Below are 15,048 nucleotides of genomic sequence, written 5' to 3' on the forward strand. Positions count from 1 at the left end.
TATCAGTCAATTTGATCAAGGTGCCTGCTACTGTAAAAATGGTGGCGTGTTAAAAATTGTTTGGAAAGAAAGATACAAATGTTATTTTTATTTTTAATTTTAATTCCTTTGCTTGGCTAAAACGTATTCTGGAACAGCTTAAGCAATATTATCAGTCAATTTGATCAAGGTGCCCGCTCCTGTAAAAATGGTGGAGTGTTAAAAATTGTTTGGAAAGAAAGATACAAATGTTATTTTTATTTTTAATTTTAATTCCTTTGCTTGGCTAAAATGTATTCTGTAACAGCTTAAGCAATACTTGTTAGAGATTTGCTCACTCTAACTTATTTTGCAAGAATCACACGGGAGACAAGCAAGTCCTTTTAGACACCTGCAGGTGGAGAGTTCACTCGTTCAAGGAATGAAGTCTGAAGCCTCCTTCCTGCAAGTGGATATTTATGAAGAGAAACAGAGTGGGGGTATGGGTAGGCTGGCTAGAAAGCCCTTGTCCTCTAGTCTAAACATGTCAGGGAATGTTTTACGACCTTGTGATAAGGAGGACAAGGTAAGGTATTTATTACCTGTTGCATTCCAACATAATCCTACGATAAAGATAACCTGGAAAACCCTAACAATACTACCAGTCAATTTGATCAAGGTGCCCGCTACTGTAAAAATGGTGGCGTGTTAAAAATTGTTTGGAAAGAAGGATACAAATGTCATTTTTATTTTTAATTTTAATCTCTTTGCTTGGCTAAAATGTATTCTGTAACACCTTAAGCAATATTATCAGTCAATTTGATCAAGGTGCCCGCTACTGTGAAACTGGTGGCGTGCTAAAAATGACAAAAAGAATTAGATCAAAGGTGTGGATTTTTAATTTCATGGTTGATTGAAGTGTAACTTTGAAGAGTTATTTTCATGAAAAGGCAAGTGAAGAAAAGAGGAAATGAAAGGTTTTACCAAAGGCTAGCTGTACATTTGGTGGAAAGTAATGCGTGGGACAAATTAAGGGCGGAAACAGCTGCTGTAGAGCAACAGGTGTATGAGCGTGGGAAACTGGGCAACCTTACCCTATGGGGAGGGTATAGGTACCAGAAGAAAGGGGGGGGGGGCAGAGAAGTCTATAAAAAGACCTGCAGGGGAAGCTACGGGGTTTTTTTTCCCCCAAAGAGCGCTCATACGTGAAGAAGCCCGAAGGAGTTTCAAGATTTTTCCAAGTCCCGGAACCTTTGTGTGAGACGCAGGATCGTTTGCTAGGATTAACTTGGATTTACTCAAAAGAATTAGACTGGACAACATTGCATGAGGAACTAGGGGAGGGGATCGACTTTTCTGTATTTACGCGAGGGAGGGACAGTCATCGGCCCGTCGGTCCTCACGAGGCCAACCTCATCCATCCATCCATCCATCCATCCATCCATCCATCCATCCATCCATCCATCCATCCATCCATCCATCCATCCATCCATCCATCCATCCATCCATCCATCCATTCATCCATCCATCTTCTGCTTATCCGGGGTCGGGTCGCGGGGGCAACAGCTTTAGGAGGGACTCCCAGACTTCCCTTTCCCCAGCCACTTCATGCAGCTCATCCTGGGGGATCCCAAGACATTCCCAGGCCAGCTGAGAGACAGTCTTTCCAGCATGTCCTGGGTCTCCTACCGGTGGGACATGCCCGGAACACCTCCCTAGGAGGCATCCTGATGAGATGCTCGAGCCACCTCATCTGGCTCCTCTCGACATGGAGGAGCAGCGACTCTACTCCGAGTCTCTCCCAGATGACCGAGCTTCTCACCCTATCTCTAAGGGAGAGCCCGGACATCCTGCAGAGAAAACTCATTTCGGCCGCTTGTATCCAGGATCTCGTTCTTTCGGTCACGACCCATAGCTCGTGACCATAGGTGAGGGTAGGAGCGTAAATCGACCGGTAAATTTAGAGCTTTGCCTTTTGGCTCAGCTCTCTCTTCACCACAACGGACCGGTACAGGGTCCGCATTACTGCCGACGCTGCACCGATCCGCCTGTCGATCTCACGCTCCATCCTCCCCTCACTCGTGAACAAGACTCCAAGATACTTGAACTCTTCCACTTGGGGCAGGATCTCATCCCAGATCCGGAGAGGGCATTCCACCCTTTTCCGATCGAGGACCATGGACTCAATTTAGAGGTGCTGACCCTCATCCCGACCGCTTCACACTCGGCTGCGAACCGTTCCAGCGAGAGCTGGAGATCACGGCTTGGAGAAGCCAACAGCACCACGTCATCTGCAAAAAGCAGAGACGCGATGCAGAGGTCCCCAAACCGGACCCGGTGATACAGGGACCGAACCACCCTTATCAGTTGGCTCGGCACCCCGTACTCCCGAAGCACCCTCCACAGAACCTACCGAGGGACACGGTCGAACGCCTTCTCCAAGTCCACAAAACACATGTGGACTGGTTGGGCGAACTCCCATGCCCCCTCGAGGATCCTGCCGAGGGTGTAGAGCTGGTCCACTGTTCCACGGCCAGGACGAAAGCCACACTGCTCCTCCTGAATCCAAAGTTCGACCTCCCGACGGACCCTCCTCTCCAGCACCCATGAATAGACCTTACCGGGGAGGCTAAGGAGTGTGATTCCCCTGTAATTGGAACACACACACCGGTCCCCCTTCTTAAAGAGGGGAACCACCACCCCAGTCTGCCAATCCAGAGACACTGTCCCCGATGTCCATGCAATGTTGTAGAGGCGTGTCAGCCATGACAGCCCCACAACATCCAGAGCCTTTAAGAACTCCGGGGGGATCTCATCCACCCACGGGGCCTTGCCACCGAGGAGTTTTTTAACTACCTCAGTGACTTCGACCCCAGAGATTGGAGAATCCACCTCAGAGTCTCCAGGCCCTGCTTCCTCAATGGAAGGCGTGTAGGTGGAATTGAGGAGGTCTTCGAAGTATTCTCCCCACCGACTCACGACGTCCCGAGTCGAGGTCAGCAGCACGCCATCCCCACTGTAAACAGTGTTGCACTGCTTCCCCCTCCTGAGACGCCGGATGGTGGACCAGAATTTCCTCGAAGCCGTCCGGAAGTCATTCTCCATGGCCTCACCAAACTCCTCCCACGCCCGGGTTTTTCCCTCAGCAACCGCCGAAGCCGCGTTCCGCTTCGCCATCCGGTACCTGTCAGCTGCCTCCGGAGTCCCGCAGACCAAAACGGCCCGATAGGACTCCTTCTTCAGCTTGACGGCATCCCTTACCGCCGGTGTCGACCAGCGGGTTCAAGGATTGCCGCCGCGACAGGCACCAACGACCTTACGGCCACAGCTCCGGTCAGCCGCCTCAACAATGGAGGCGCGTAACATGGTCCACTTAGACTCAATGTCCCCCGCCTCCCCCGGGACGTGGGAAAAGCTCTGCTGGAGGTGGGAGTTGAAGCTCTTCCTGACAGGAGATTCGGCCAGACGTTCCCAGCAGACCCTCACAGAGCGTTTGGGTCTGCCAGGTCGGACCGGCATCTTCCCCCACCATCGGAGCCAACCCACCACCAGGTGGTGATCAGTTGACAGTTCCGCCCCTCTCTTCACCCGAGTGTCCAAAACATGCGGCCGGAAATCCGATGACACGACTACAAAGTCGATCATCGAACTGCGGCCTAGGGTGTCCTGGTGCCAAGTGCACACATGGACACCCTTATGCTTGAACATGGTGTTCATTATTGAAAATCCATGTCGAGCATACATAGAACACCGCTCGGGTTCAGATCGGGGGGGCCGTTCCTCCCAATCACGCCCTTCCAGGTCTCACTGTCTTTGCCTACGTGAGCATTGAAGTCACCCAGTAGAACGATGGAGTCCCCAGAAGGAGCGCTCTCCAGCACTTCCTCCAGGGACCCCAAGAAGGGTGGGTACTCTGAGCTGCCGTCTGGTGCATAGACACAAACAACAGTCAGGACCCGTCCCCCCACCTTAAGGCGGAGGGAGGCTAGCCTCTCGTTCACCGGGGTGAACCCCAATGTGCAGGCGCCCAGCCGGGGGGCAATAAGTTTACCCACACCTGCTCGACGCCTGTCACCGTGGGCAACTCCAGAGTGGAAGAGAGTCCAGCCCCTCTTGAGAGGGCTTGTACCGGAACCCAAACTGTGCGTGGAGGCTAGTCCGACTATATCTAGTCGGAATATTTCTGCCTCGCACACCAGCTCGGGCTCCTTTCCAGCCAGAGAGGTGACATTCCATGTCCCAAGAGCCAGCTTCTGCAGCCTCAGACCGCCAAGGTCCCTGCCTTTGGCTGCCGCCCAGCTCACATTGCACCCGACCCTTTCGGCCCCTCTCACAGGTGGTGAGCCCATGGGAAGGTGGACCCACGTTTCCTTTTTGGGCTATGCCCGGCCGGGCCCCATGGGCGAAGGCCCGGCCACCAGACACTCGCCTTCGAGCCCCGCCTCCTGGCCTGGCTCCAGAGGGAGGCCCCGGTGACCCGCGTCCGGGCGAGGGAAAACTAAGTCCATTTATTTCAATCATCATAAGGGGCTTCTGTGAGCCGTGCTTTGTCTGGCCCCTCACCTAGGACCCGTTTGCCATGGGTGACCCTACCAGGGGCATGAAGCCCCCGACAACATGGCTCCTAGGATCATAGGGGCACGCAAACCCCTCCACCACGATAAGGTGACGACTCACGGAGGGGCGAGGCCAATTTATTTCTCTAATTTGGATTTTAGAAGTAAGATCGAACTGATCACTCGACTTTGCTTCCACCAAAAAATAGTACCCAGTTGGTAGCTACCTTTTCCTTCTTTCATGATCTATCTCTTGCAATCAAATTCCTCTGGGATTGAATGATTTTATTTGCACGGGTATCAGTGAGTGAAGTTGTTCAGTTTTTGGAGGAATTGAGATTTGTAATTCTATTTCATGTTTCTTCAATAAATGTGTCTTGTATATTCATCTACTTTGTTGTGCGCCAATCTGTACGCTATGTGCAATCGATTGTTTGGGGTTGATTTGATAATTTGAGGAATAGACGGGTGATTAGTATGATATAAGATCGTACCGAAATAAATAAAAATAGCGAAGGTGGTTAAATCTGATTATTTGGTTTAATCTAGAATAAAAGTACTTTAATCGTCTGTTGGGCGCAGGCCCGTTCCTAATTTTGTCGGGCCGGGTCAAAAGTTAAATTGGACAATTTTGGGGATTAAATCGCCTTCATAATTATTCGAGGAATGAGTGAATCTCGTTAAATATTAATTCATTTAAAAATTTACTTCATCTGAATAAAATAACGAAGGTGGTTAAATCAGATTAGTCAAAGTCAAAGTCAAAGTCAGCTATTTGGTTTAATGTAGAATAAAAGTACTTTAATTGTCCGTTGGGCGCAGGCCCGTTCCTAATTTTGTCGGGCCGCGTCAAAAGGTAAACTGCACGAATTTGAAGGATAAAATTGCCTTCAAAATTAATTGCAGGATAAATCTAATTCGAGTAGGACATTTTGATTCATTTCAAAAGGGTTATTCTTCCTTTTAAAACAATCGAGTCGGTTGAATCCTTCCGACAGTTAAGTGTTGGATATCCGTATAAGAAGTTAGAATTAATAATTTAAAAGCATTAAGTTTCTTCTCAAATACTATTACTGTCATACTTCTATTAATTCGATTCTTTTCCGAATAAAGAAAAGTAGGCTCGCTACTTGAGCGACCAAGTAGAACGGACCCATATCAACAGTTACTTCGGCAAAACTAGCGCTAGGGTGCGCTAGATAAACGAATCCCTGAGGTCTTAACAAAGACATCTAAAAATATCCGTAACATAACAAAAGCATCAAACAACAAAAGGGGGGCCATCAATACGGCGCGGTCATTTCGAAGACTTGCCTCGAATTGAGTTACTCGGCACACGCTTCGGGTGACTTGAGAGGGATTGGCGTTTTTTAGATTGATTCTGGTAGAGTTAATTTAACTCGGGTGGTTAGATTACGGGCGAGTCCCCTTACCCCGGCCGAACGAACCCGTTACCGGGAAGCCGGTGACACTTTGATAAAAAAAAAAAGTGTGCGTTTGACACTACTAACTATATAATATGGCAAAGCAGAATAAAATAAAGTATATTGCAGCTTACTCTAACTGTGATTAACATTCTCGTCGCCTAACGATGAGCATGGGCTTCTCTAGTTAGCAAATTAAAATACTTAAACAGTTTCAAAGTATATTATAGTAAAACAAAATAATATAAAATATTATTCAATATTTAGTATAATATTTTATAATATAACATAATCCAAAATTGTTTGCTGCTGTGTTTCAGAACAAGTCTTCATCTAGTTGATGACTTTTTAAACTATTAATTTACTATGTTAGGTCAATCTGACTTTGGCACCATCTTCTGGTGAAATTTGGAACGGGAATGGAGGTTGACTGGTTCACCCAACAAACTCCCCTTTACCAGTTTAACAATAGTGTCACGTCTCGTCCCCAGTTTTGCTATGTGTCTTGGTTGCCATGGTTTCTGTTCGTGTCGCCCCTCCCCTGCTGTGTCACCTCAATCAATGTAACCACGGTCACCTGCCTCGTGTTTCATGTTTTGTATTTAAGTCCTGTCGGCCCTTCACTCCCCGTCGGATGATGTGTGAGTTGTTGTCGTTCTGTCTTGCTGTCGTCTTGTCCTGCTGTCTTTTTGTTTCACGTCCCGGTCAGTCAGTCAAGTTATTGTTTGTTAAGTCATGTCAGTTTGCCTTTTGAGTTCCCTTCAATAAACCCTGGTCCAAGCTGCATTTGGTCGCCCTGCTCCAGCCGATCCATGACAAATAGTTAATTTTGAAGAACTAACTTTTAAGTAACCCTTACTCACACCCACTCCTTCAGGTCTCCAATGTCAATCTTTGTCACCATCTTCTGGTGAAATTTGGAATTTCATCTGAGACAATTCATCTGGGCCAAATCCAATACACACTCACAGACCATCTTGGAGCATCCTATCCTCCATGTAACTTGACAGATGGAACCCCAAATTATTATGTCATCCACATAACACCGGACTCCTTCCAGGCCCTCCAACATGTTTTCCATCGCTCGATGAAAGATCTCGGACGCAGATATTATTCCAAATGGCATTCGTAGAAATCTGTATCTACCAAAAGTGCAGTAACGTGAGCTTTTCTCATCCAACTTTATTTGCCAGAATCCCTGCGCTGCATCCAGCTTTGTGAAGTGTTTGGCTCCTGCCATTTTACTTGCAATTTCTTCACGTTTTGGTATCTGGTTGTGCTCATGTTTTATGTTTTGATTTAAGTCACCAGGGTCCAAGCATATTCTCAGCTCTTGGTTCTTATTCTTTTTGTCCAGACAAACCATCGAGTTTACCCACTCTGTTGGTTCTTCCACTTTTGTTATCCCTTTTCAAAGTCAAAGTCAAAGTCAAAGTCAGCTTTATTGTCAATTTCTTCACATGCCAAAGACACACAAAGAAACCGAAATTTCGTTCCCCGCAATCCCACGGTGACAAGACATGGCACATAATAGACAATCAAGTAAACAACAGCGTGCTGAATAAATAATGAATAAATAACACAACAAATAAATAAGAGGAGCAAAAAGGAGCAAGTGAGTGTACAGGAGACATTCCAGAAAATAGCGCAAAAGTGCAGCACGCTACGCAGAAGGGGGTAGCGAGTTCAGGGTCCTAACAGCCTGGAAAGGGAAGCTGTTGGCGAGTCTGGTGGTGCGGGAGCGCAGGCTCCTGTACCTCTTCCCAGAGGGAAGGTCAAACAAAGAGTGAGCTGGGTGACTCACATCACTCACAATCGAGGCTGCCTTGCGGGTGAGATGGGAGGTGTAAATGTCCTTCAGGGAGGGGAGCGAAGCACCAATAATCTTACCAGCCGTATTCACTATGCGCTGCAGGGCCTTCAAGTTTTGTTCAGTGCAGCTACCACCCCAGACAGCGATGCAACTGGAGAGGACACTCTCAATGGTGCCACGGGAGAATGTAGACAGGACTGCCTGAGGAGCACATGCACGCCTGAGTTTCCGCAGGAAGTACAGGCGGCGCTGAGCTTTCTTTGCCAGTGACGCGGTGTTTGCGGACCAAGAGAGGTCCTCACTGATGTGCACCCCCAGGAACTTGGTGCTGCTCACCCTCTCCACCACAGCACCGTCAATGATCAGCGGCAGGTGTTTTGTGTGACCCTTCCGGAAGTCAACAACGATTTCCTTGGTCTTGTTGACGTTCAGCAGATTGTTGTCCCTGCACCACGTGGTCAGAAGGTCAACCTCCGACCTGTACCAAGTCTCATCGCCCTTCGCGATGAGACCCACCAGAGTCGTGTCGTCAGCAAACTTCACTATGCGGTTGTCGCTGTAGTTCGCAGTGCAGTCATGCGTCAGCAGGGTGAAGAGCAGTGGACTGAGCACGCAGCCCTGGGGAACCCCCGTGCTCAGTGTGATGCTGGCGGAGATTTAGTCGCCAACACGCACCACCTGAGGCCTCTGACAGAGGAAGTCCAGTAGCCAGTTGCAGAGGGAGGTACTGAGGCCCAGCTCGTCGAGTTTGCAGATGAGTCGCTGCGACACAATGGTGTTGAAGGCAGAGCTGAAGTCCACAAACAGCAATCTCACATATGAGTCCTTTCTCTCCAGGTGGGTGAGGGCCGAGTGGAGGGCAGAGCAGATGGCATCCTCAGAGGACCGTTTGGCATGGTACGAAAACTGGAAAGGGTCAATGGTGGGGGGGAGAACGGATATCATGTGGTCCATGACAAGCCGCTCAAAGCACTTCATGATGATGGGCGTCAGTGCCACGGGGCGGTAGTCATTGAAGCAGGATGGAGCAGGTTTCTTCGGCACAGGAACGATGGTGGCAGCCTTGAAACACGAAGGGACAATGGCCTGCTGCAGGAAAATGTTAAAGATGGCCGTGAAGACACCCGACAGCTCGCCAGCGCAGTCCTTCAGCGCTCGACCCGGGATGTTGTCAGGGCTCGCGGCCTTACGGGTGTCAATAGCGGCAAGCGCCCTCCTCACTCCGTCTGCAGAGAGGCACAGGGGCTGCTCGTGTGGGGGGGGAGTGGTCTTCAGCGGGCAAGAGCTGTTCTGGGCGTCGAAGCGAGCAAAGAAGCGGTTAAGATCGTTCAGCAGACGTACGTCGCCCTCACAGCTCCTCGGCGCGGGCTTGTAGTCCGTGATGGTCTGAATGCCTTGCCAAAGGCTACGTGCGTCCTTGCTGTCCTTGAGGTGGGTGGAGACCTTGCACGAGAACGCCTTTTTCGCTTCTTTGATGCCCCGGGACAGGTCGGCCCTCGCTGTCCTCAAGCCAGGCTCATCCCCCGCTCTGAAAGCTTTGTCCCTGGCCCTCAGCAGTCTGAGGACAGCCCCTGTCAGCCACGGCTTCCAGTTCGCTCGAGTGACGACGGATTTTGCGCGAGTCACATCATCGATGCACTTCGCGATGTAAGAGGAAACAGAGTCAGTATACTCCTCGATGTCCGTCCGATCGTTGTAGGTGGCCACCCGCTTAAACATGTCCCAGTCAGTAGTGCCAAAGCAGTCACGAAGCGCATCGGAGGCACCCTCAGGCCACACCCGAACCCGCTTCCGAACCGGCCTGGATGCCTTTACCAATTGTCTGTATGCAGGCAAAAGCAAAACGGTGAGATGGTCAGAAAGCCCAAGATGGGGGAGGGGGGTGGCTTTGAAAGCTCCTTTATGCGCAGAGTAGACCAGGTCCAGGAAGCTGTCTCCACATGTCGGAAAAGTAACATGCTGGTGAAGCCTCGGGAAAACAGACTTCAGGTTGGCATGATTAAAGTCTCCAGCGAAGATGGTGAAACCGTCAGGGTGCGCTGTCTGTTGTTCACTGACAGCCCGGTACAGTTCACCAAGCGCCGCGATCCTGTCGCCTTCGATGTTGGAAGGCGGGATGTATACCGCGACAAGCAGAATCGCAGTAAATTCCCTCGGCAGGTAAAAAGGACGGCACTTGATGATCACAAACTCCGCTAGTGGCGAGCAGTGCTTACATACTACCACAGAGTCCCGGCACCATTCTTCTCAGATGTAGATGCATATTCCACCTCCTCGCGACTTTCCCCCTCGTACAATGGCACGGTCCACCCGAAAGCACGCTAGCCGCTCCAGTTGCACGGCAGAGTCCGGAATGTTGACAGTCAACCAGGTCTCAGTGAACACGAGCACACAGCAGTTCCACACCGTCCGATTCATAGACCTCAGCAGGCGAACATAATCCGTTTTGTTGTCCAGCGATCGAACATTCGCCAGAAGAATGGAAGGCACTGCCGGGCGAGCTGGGTTGGCCGCCAGCCTGGCCCGGACGCCTCCTCGCTTGCCCCTCTTCTTTCTCCTCGCACACCGTTTCCGACGCTTCCCAACGGGGGGAGGAATAGCGGGCGAGGTCGGCGACGTTACAGGACGTAGCAGTCCGAGCGCCTTTAATGTCGCCGCTTCAAAGTCCAGAACACCACAAAACCCACTTCTGCCGATGTCGAGCAGAACCTGCCTGCTGTACTTGTAGTACGACATAGCACGACGAGACGAACACATAAGACTGCCAGACGAACACTCATTAAACGAACAAATCACCGTACTGGCGCGACAGAGAGTGGCCGCTGCGTGTGCACGCGCCGCCATCTTGAGATTTTAGTTTACACATCCTGTCTAGTTCCTTTTTTGAGAAGTTCGCAAAGTGGAGCTGGAACTCTCCTAGTTACATGTATCACTGGTATTGCATTTTCTTTTAACTGAATCGGATAGGTCATTATAGGGTATAATGACATCACATCAACATACAACACACGCTCGTTCTGCCGTGTATCTTAAAACAAATGCGTTTGTTCGACCCCCAAAAAGGGCCTGCCTCGGCTTGAGCGGTGTAGGAAATTTGTTTTTTTTCAGGAATTCCTTCACCTCTATGTTCACCTTTTTCATTTGCAACCATTCGTGCTCCCACATAATTACAAGGTGCACATCCTGTTTAAGCTGTAGTTCCTGAATTTTCTTTTGGGTGTTATCAAACCTCTCCTGAAAGGAGCGTTTTGATGTTGGACATATTTTAGAGAGGTCGTAGCATTCTGCGCAGCCGTGGTGATAACAACCAAAATACTCAAACACTATTTTTACGCCCCCATTTTCAGAATATCCGTCTACCGTGTAGTTATCTATCTTAACCTCGCCCCCGTTCAATGCATGCCTAATGTGAATACTTTGGCTATGCATGATCCATTGCATGTACTGAATAGAGTCATGCGAAAAAGCTTTGTACGAACGCATATATTTGTCTGAAGGTGTAATGGCTCGTGTTTGAGGGGTTAAAAAATTAGTGCGAAAAACTTTCATGCACGCAGAGGCTATTGTCACAGCATTGAATGGGTCTGTTCCAGTGGCCTAAAAAAACTCACTCCTGAATTTCTCACACCCCTGCATTAACAAGTAAACGTCATTCTCGCAGTACGCTATCGCTTGTTTAGCAAAATCATACACATTGCTAGCTTCTTTGGCATACCATTCATCAAACTTGGCTCGTTGAGGGGGTGACATTCGCTCGATATCGTAGTACGTAGGGTCAGTAGTTTAGATGCTCTAAAGAGCTGAATTTGTGTGGAAAATATCCCTTTGATTTTGTCTTCAAACCCCTGGGCCTTAGGCATCGCACTTAGAGGCATCGTCAGGAATGAAGAAAGCAAGTCTATGAATCGAGATTTTGTGTCTAAATCGACAAAAGACAGAACTTTACTCCCCTGCATCAGAATGTCAAGTTTGAGACCTAATTCAAGCATTCTCCTAATCAAGATGTATGAATCAAAACCTCTCGCATTATGTGCAACAAATGTAGTTTGTTTAAACGGTGGATTTTGAAAAAATCTGGGAAATTCGTCAACACAATCTGTGCCAAACCACTGTTTCGCCAGTCCATTTGATTTACAACAGATGAGAAAAGGTTTGTGTAAACTATCTGTATCTACGTAGGTTTCGAAATCGTAGTACCGAAATTTCCGGACTATAAGTCGCGTTTTTTTTCATAGTTTGGGTGGGGGCGACTTATACTCAGGAGCAACTTATATCTGTTTTTTTTTAACAAATATTTACTTGATCATTAAGACATCACTTACTTACAAGTATAGTTGACCACTTCTCATGTTATTTTTAGTATAGTTGATCACTTCACATGCTTTTATATCTTTATCTTGAACATATTCAAAACATAAAAAATAGAGAAAACATCAAATAAAACAATTAACACTTTAAAGCACCATATCCAAGTCCACTGTCTGCTGTATGTACACTTGCTCCATTTTTGCTCCTCTTATATTTATTATTATTATTTATTATTATTTGTTTATTTATCATTTATTCAACACTCTTATTTACGCTTGTATGCATATGTGTACTATCTCACCGAGGGATAGTGGGAACGTAATTTCAATCTCTTTGTGTGTCTTGGTATATGAAAAAAAAATCGACAATAAAGCAGACTTTGACTTTGATAAAACAACCAAATGTTTCTTCTCATGTCAAGTCATACAAAGAGATCGAAATTGCGTTTCCTACTATCCCACTGTGGAGACAAGACAGAATACACCCAATTGGCCCACAGACAAACAAAACATTCAAGTAAACGATACACAAAGTAAAAATAAGAAGGCACATACCCTATTTTTCAGACTAAAAGTTGCTCCGGAATATACGTTGCATCATACATAAAATGCACAATAAAATGAAAAAAAAAAACATATATAAGTCGCTCCGGAGTATTCGTCGTATTTTGGGGGAAATTTATTCGACAAAACCCAACACCAAGAACAGACATGAACGAGCAACAACAGGCTTAACGATACGGTATGCTAACGTGACATAAACACAAACGAGAAGCTGAGAACGGGCCTGATGTAACAATAACAGTTATTCAAATAACTATAACATAAATAACACCTTTATCAAACCATCTGTGTCACTCCAAATCATTAAAGCCATCGATCGAGTTGGTCCTCCTTTATGTATAGAAGTCCGACGTCAGTGGCGCGTTACAGTTAATTTTTTTCTACAGGACCATATAACAATATATAAACTATGAATGAAATGACAATAATATAAACAACAATTTTATCGAACCATCCATGTCACTCCAAATCAATGAATCTACCAGAATCTTCGTCTTCCGTGTCACTTGAGAAAAAAAAAAAGAAAAAAAAAATTGACGCCGAAAAGAATACGTGTGCCACGGACGTCAGACTAGATATATCAAATAAATGTAATATAAACATCAATTTTAACAAACCACCCGTGTCACTCAAAATCATTAACGCGTTCAAATAACGATTTGTTCGAGAACCGGGATGTTGGAAAACAGATGTACCACTCCACAACAATTTAAAGCAAACCTTCGACGAGAATGGGATTTGAACCCATGCGTGCAGAGCACAATGGATTAGTATCTCCGCCTGTCACGTGGAAGACCGGGGTTCGGTTCCCTGACAGGGTGTTTATTTCTTTGTGCGAAATAGAATTTAAGCAGGTTTTCGACCCATGTGCGTTAACCTGTGTTTGCAGCAGAGCTATATATAGCTGCATTGGTTGATATTATTACATCATAAGATGGCACCGTGGATGGCAACCTCGGTGATTCGCTCTCTCCTACTTTGTGTTATTTTCTATCTTTTTAACCTCACTTTGAATCATACTTCCGGTTTGCCACATAGAGCGCCGCAGCGTCACGAGAGAGACGATCTACAGTCCAACATTTCTATATGCTTTTCTAGTTCTTCAACGCTTTTTACGTTTTTTATTCCACTTTTGGGAGTTTACTATTGTTGAACGTCGCGGACCGTCAATCCCTGCCATTTCAACCACGTCACTGTTTGGCTCTTAGCGGAGGCTTCGTGGCTGTTTGTCTACCGTTGATCATCAGACACGCAAGTATGGCTGCGGATCAAGAGGTTTGTACGGCTTTGTGCACCAATTGCACCCTTTTCTTAGAGAGGTTGTCCCTGCTATAGGGACGTGTCCGCCAGCTAGAGCAGAATAGTGCGATAACACTAGATGTGGCGGACACAGTCGCACCTGGACTACTGTAACGCATTATCAAAGTCAAAGTCAGTTTTATTGTCAATTTCTTCTCATGTCAAGTCATACAAAGAGATCGAAATTGCGTTTCCTACTATCCCACTGTGGAGACAAGACAGAATACACCCAATTGGCCCACAGACAAACAAAACATTCAAGTAAACGATACACAAAGTAAAAATAAGAAGGCACATACCCTATTTTTCGGACTAAAAGTTGCTCCGGAATATACGTTGCATCAGACATAAAATGCACAATAAAATGAAAAAAAAAAAACATATATAAGTCACAGTATTCGTCGTATTTTGGGGGAAATTTATTCGACAAAACCCAACACCAAGAACAGACATTAAAGGAAAATGTGCTTTCGGGAGTTTGCAAACATATTTTTTAAGGTTGTGTTAAACTTATAATCATATTCATATCTAGTATTGGAGTGCTCGTGTGGATTGGTGGGGGCCGAGGAATGTGTAGGCAAACTGCATGAACTTGTTTTCTTCGAAGTGTTGTGGAATAGGCCCGGATAGGGAGTACAGGAGGAGACCATCTCAAGGTCGGTGAAGGAACGAGAACAACAGCACGTCTATGAGACCGGACTTCGATGGGAAAACCCAGCCGCCTGACCTCAGCGACACCTGGACGAGGAGGAGATGGCCATCGACCAATCATCTCACAATATTTTGCATGCTTTAATATTCATATTGTGTTTCTTTAAAACTGGGCAACCCGGAAGAATGTGTCGTCTTTTGGTGGTCACAAAAACGCACGAGTTTTAGTGTGAGGGACCCGGGACCCAGGCCTGTATTAGTGCGCTTTGTCAGGAATAAATAATTGGTAAATTTGGTCTAATTGATCTACTGGTCTTCTCTTTGACAGAACGAACTCGCAAAATTGTTAGGTGCGCCAGTGTGTGGATTAGGACATAGCAATTTATGTGTTAAGTGTTGATCGCAATTTGGAGTCAGATCAATAACTAGAATCCATAACCTAACAATTTCTTGGTGACCGCGGACGTGATGTCAAG

The 15,048-nt window shown here is 47.0% G+C and overlaps 1 long non-coding RNA gene across 1 annotated transcript; it reads left to right on the plus strand.

Moving 5' to 3' along the window:
- Positions 1-13,402: 13,402 nt before the first annotated feature.
- LOC148380514 (uncharacterized) lies at positions 13,403-14,873 on the plus strand. The gene is made up of 2 exons (XR_015855078.1): positions 13,403-13,897; positions 14,529-14,873. It is a non-coding gene; the product is annotated as an uncharacterized LOC148380514 (long non-coding RNA).
- Positions 14,874-15,048: the final 175 nt, after the last annotated feature.

This window comes from Syngnathus floridae, chromosome 21, assembly GCF_059516105.1.
Source record: "Syngnathus floridae isolate MCC-2025c chromosome 21, RoL_Sflo_1.0, whole genome shotgun sequence".
Classification (NCBI taxonomy): Eukaryota; Metazoa; Chordata; class Actinopteri; order Syngnathiformes; family Syngnathidae; genus Syngnathus; species Syngnathus floridae.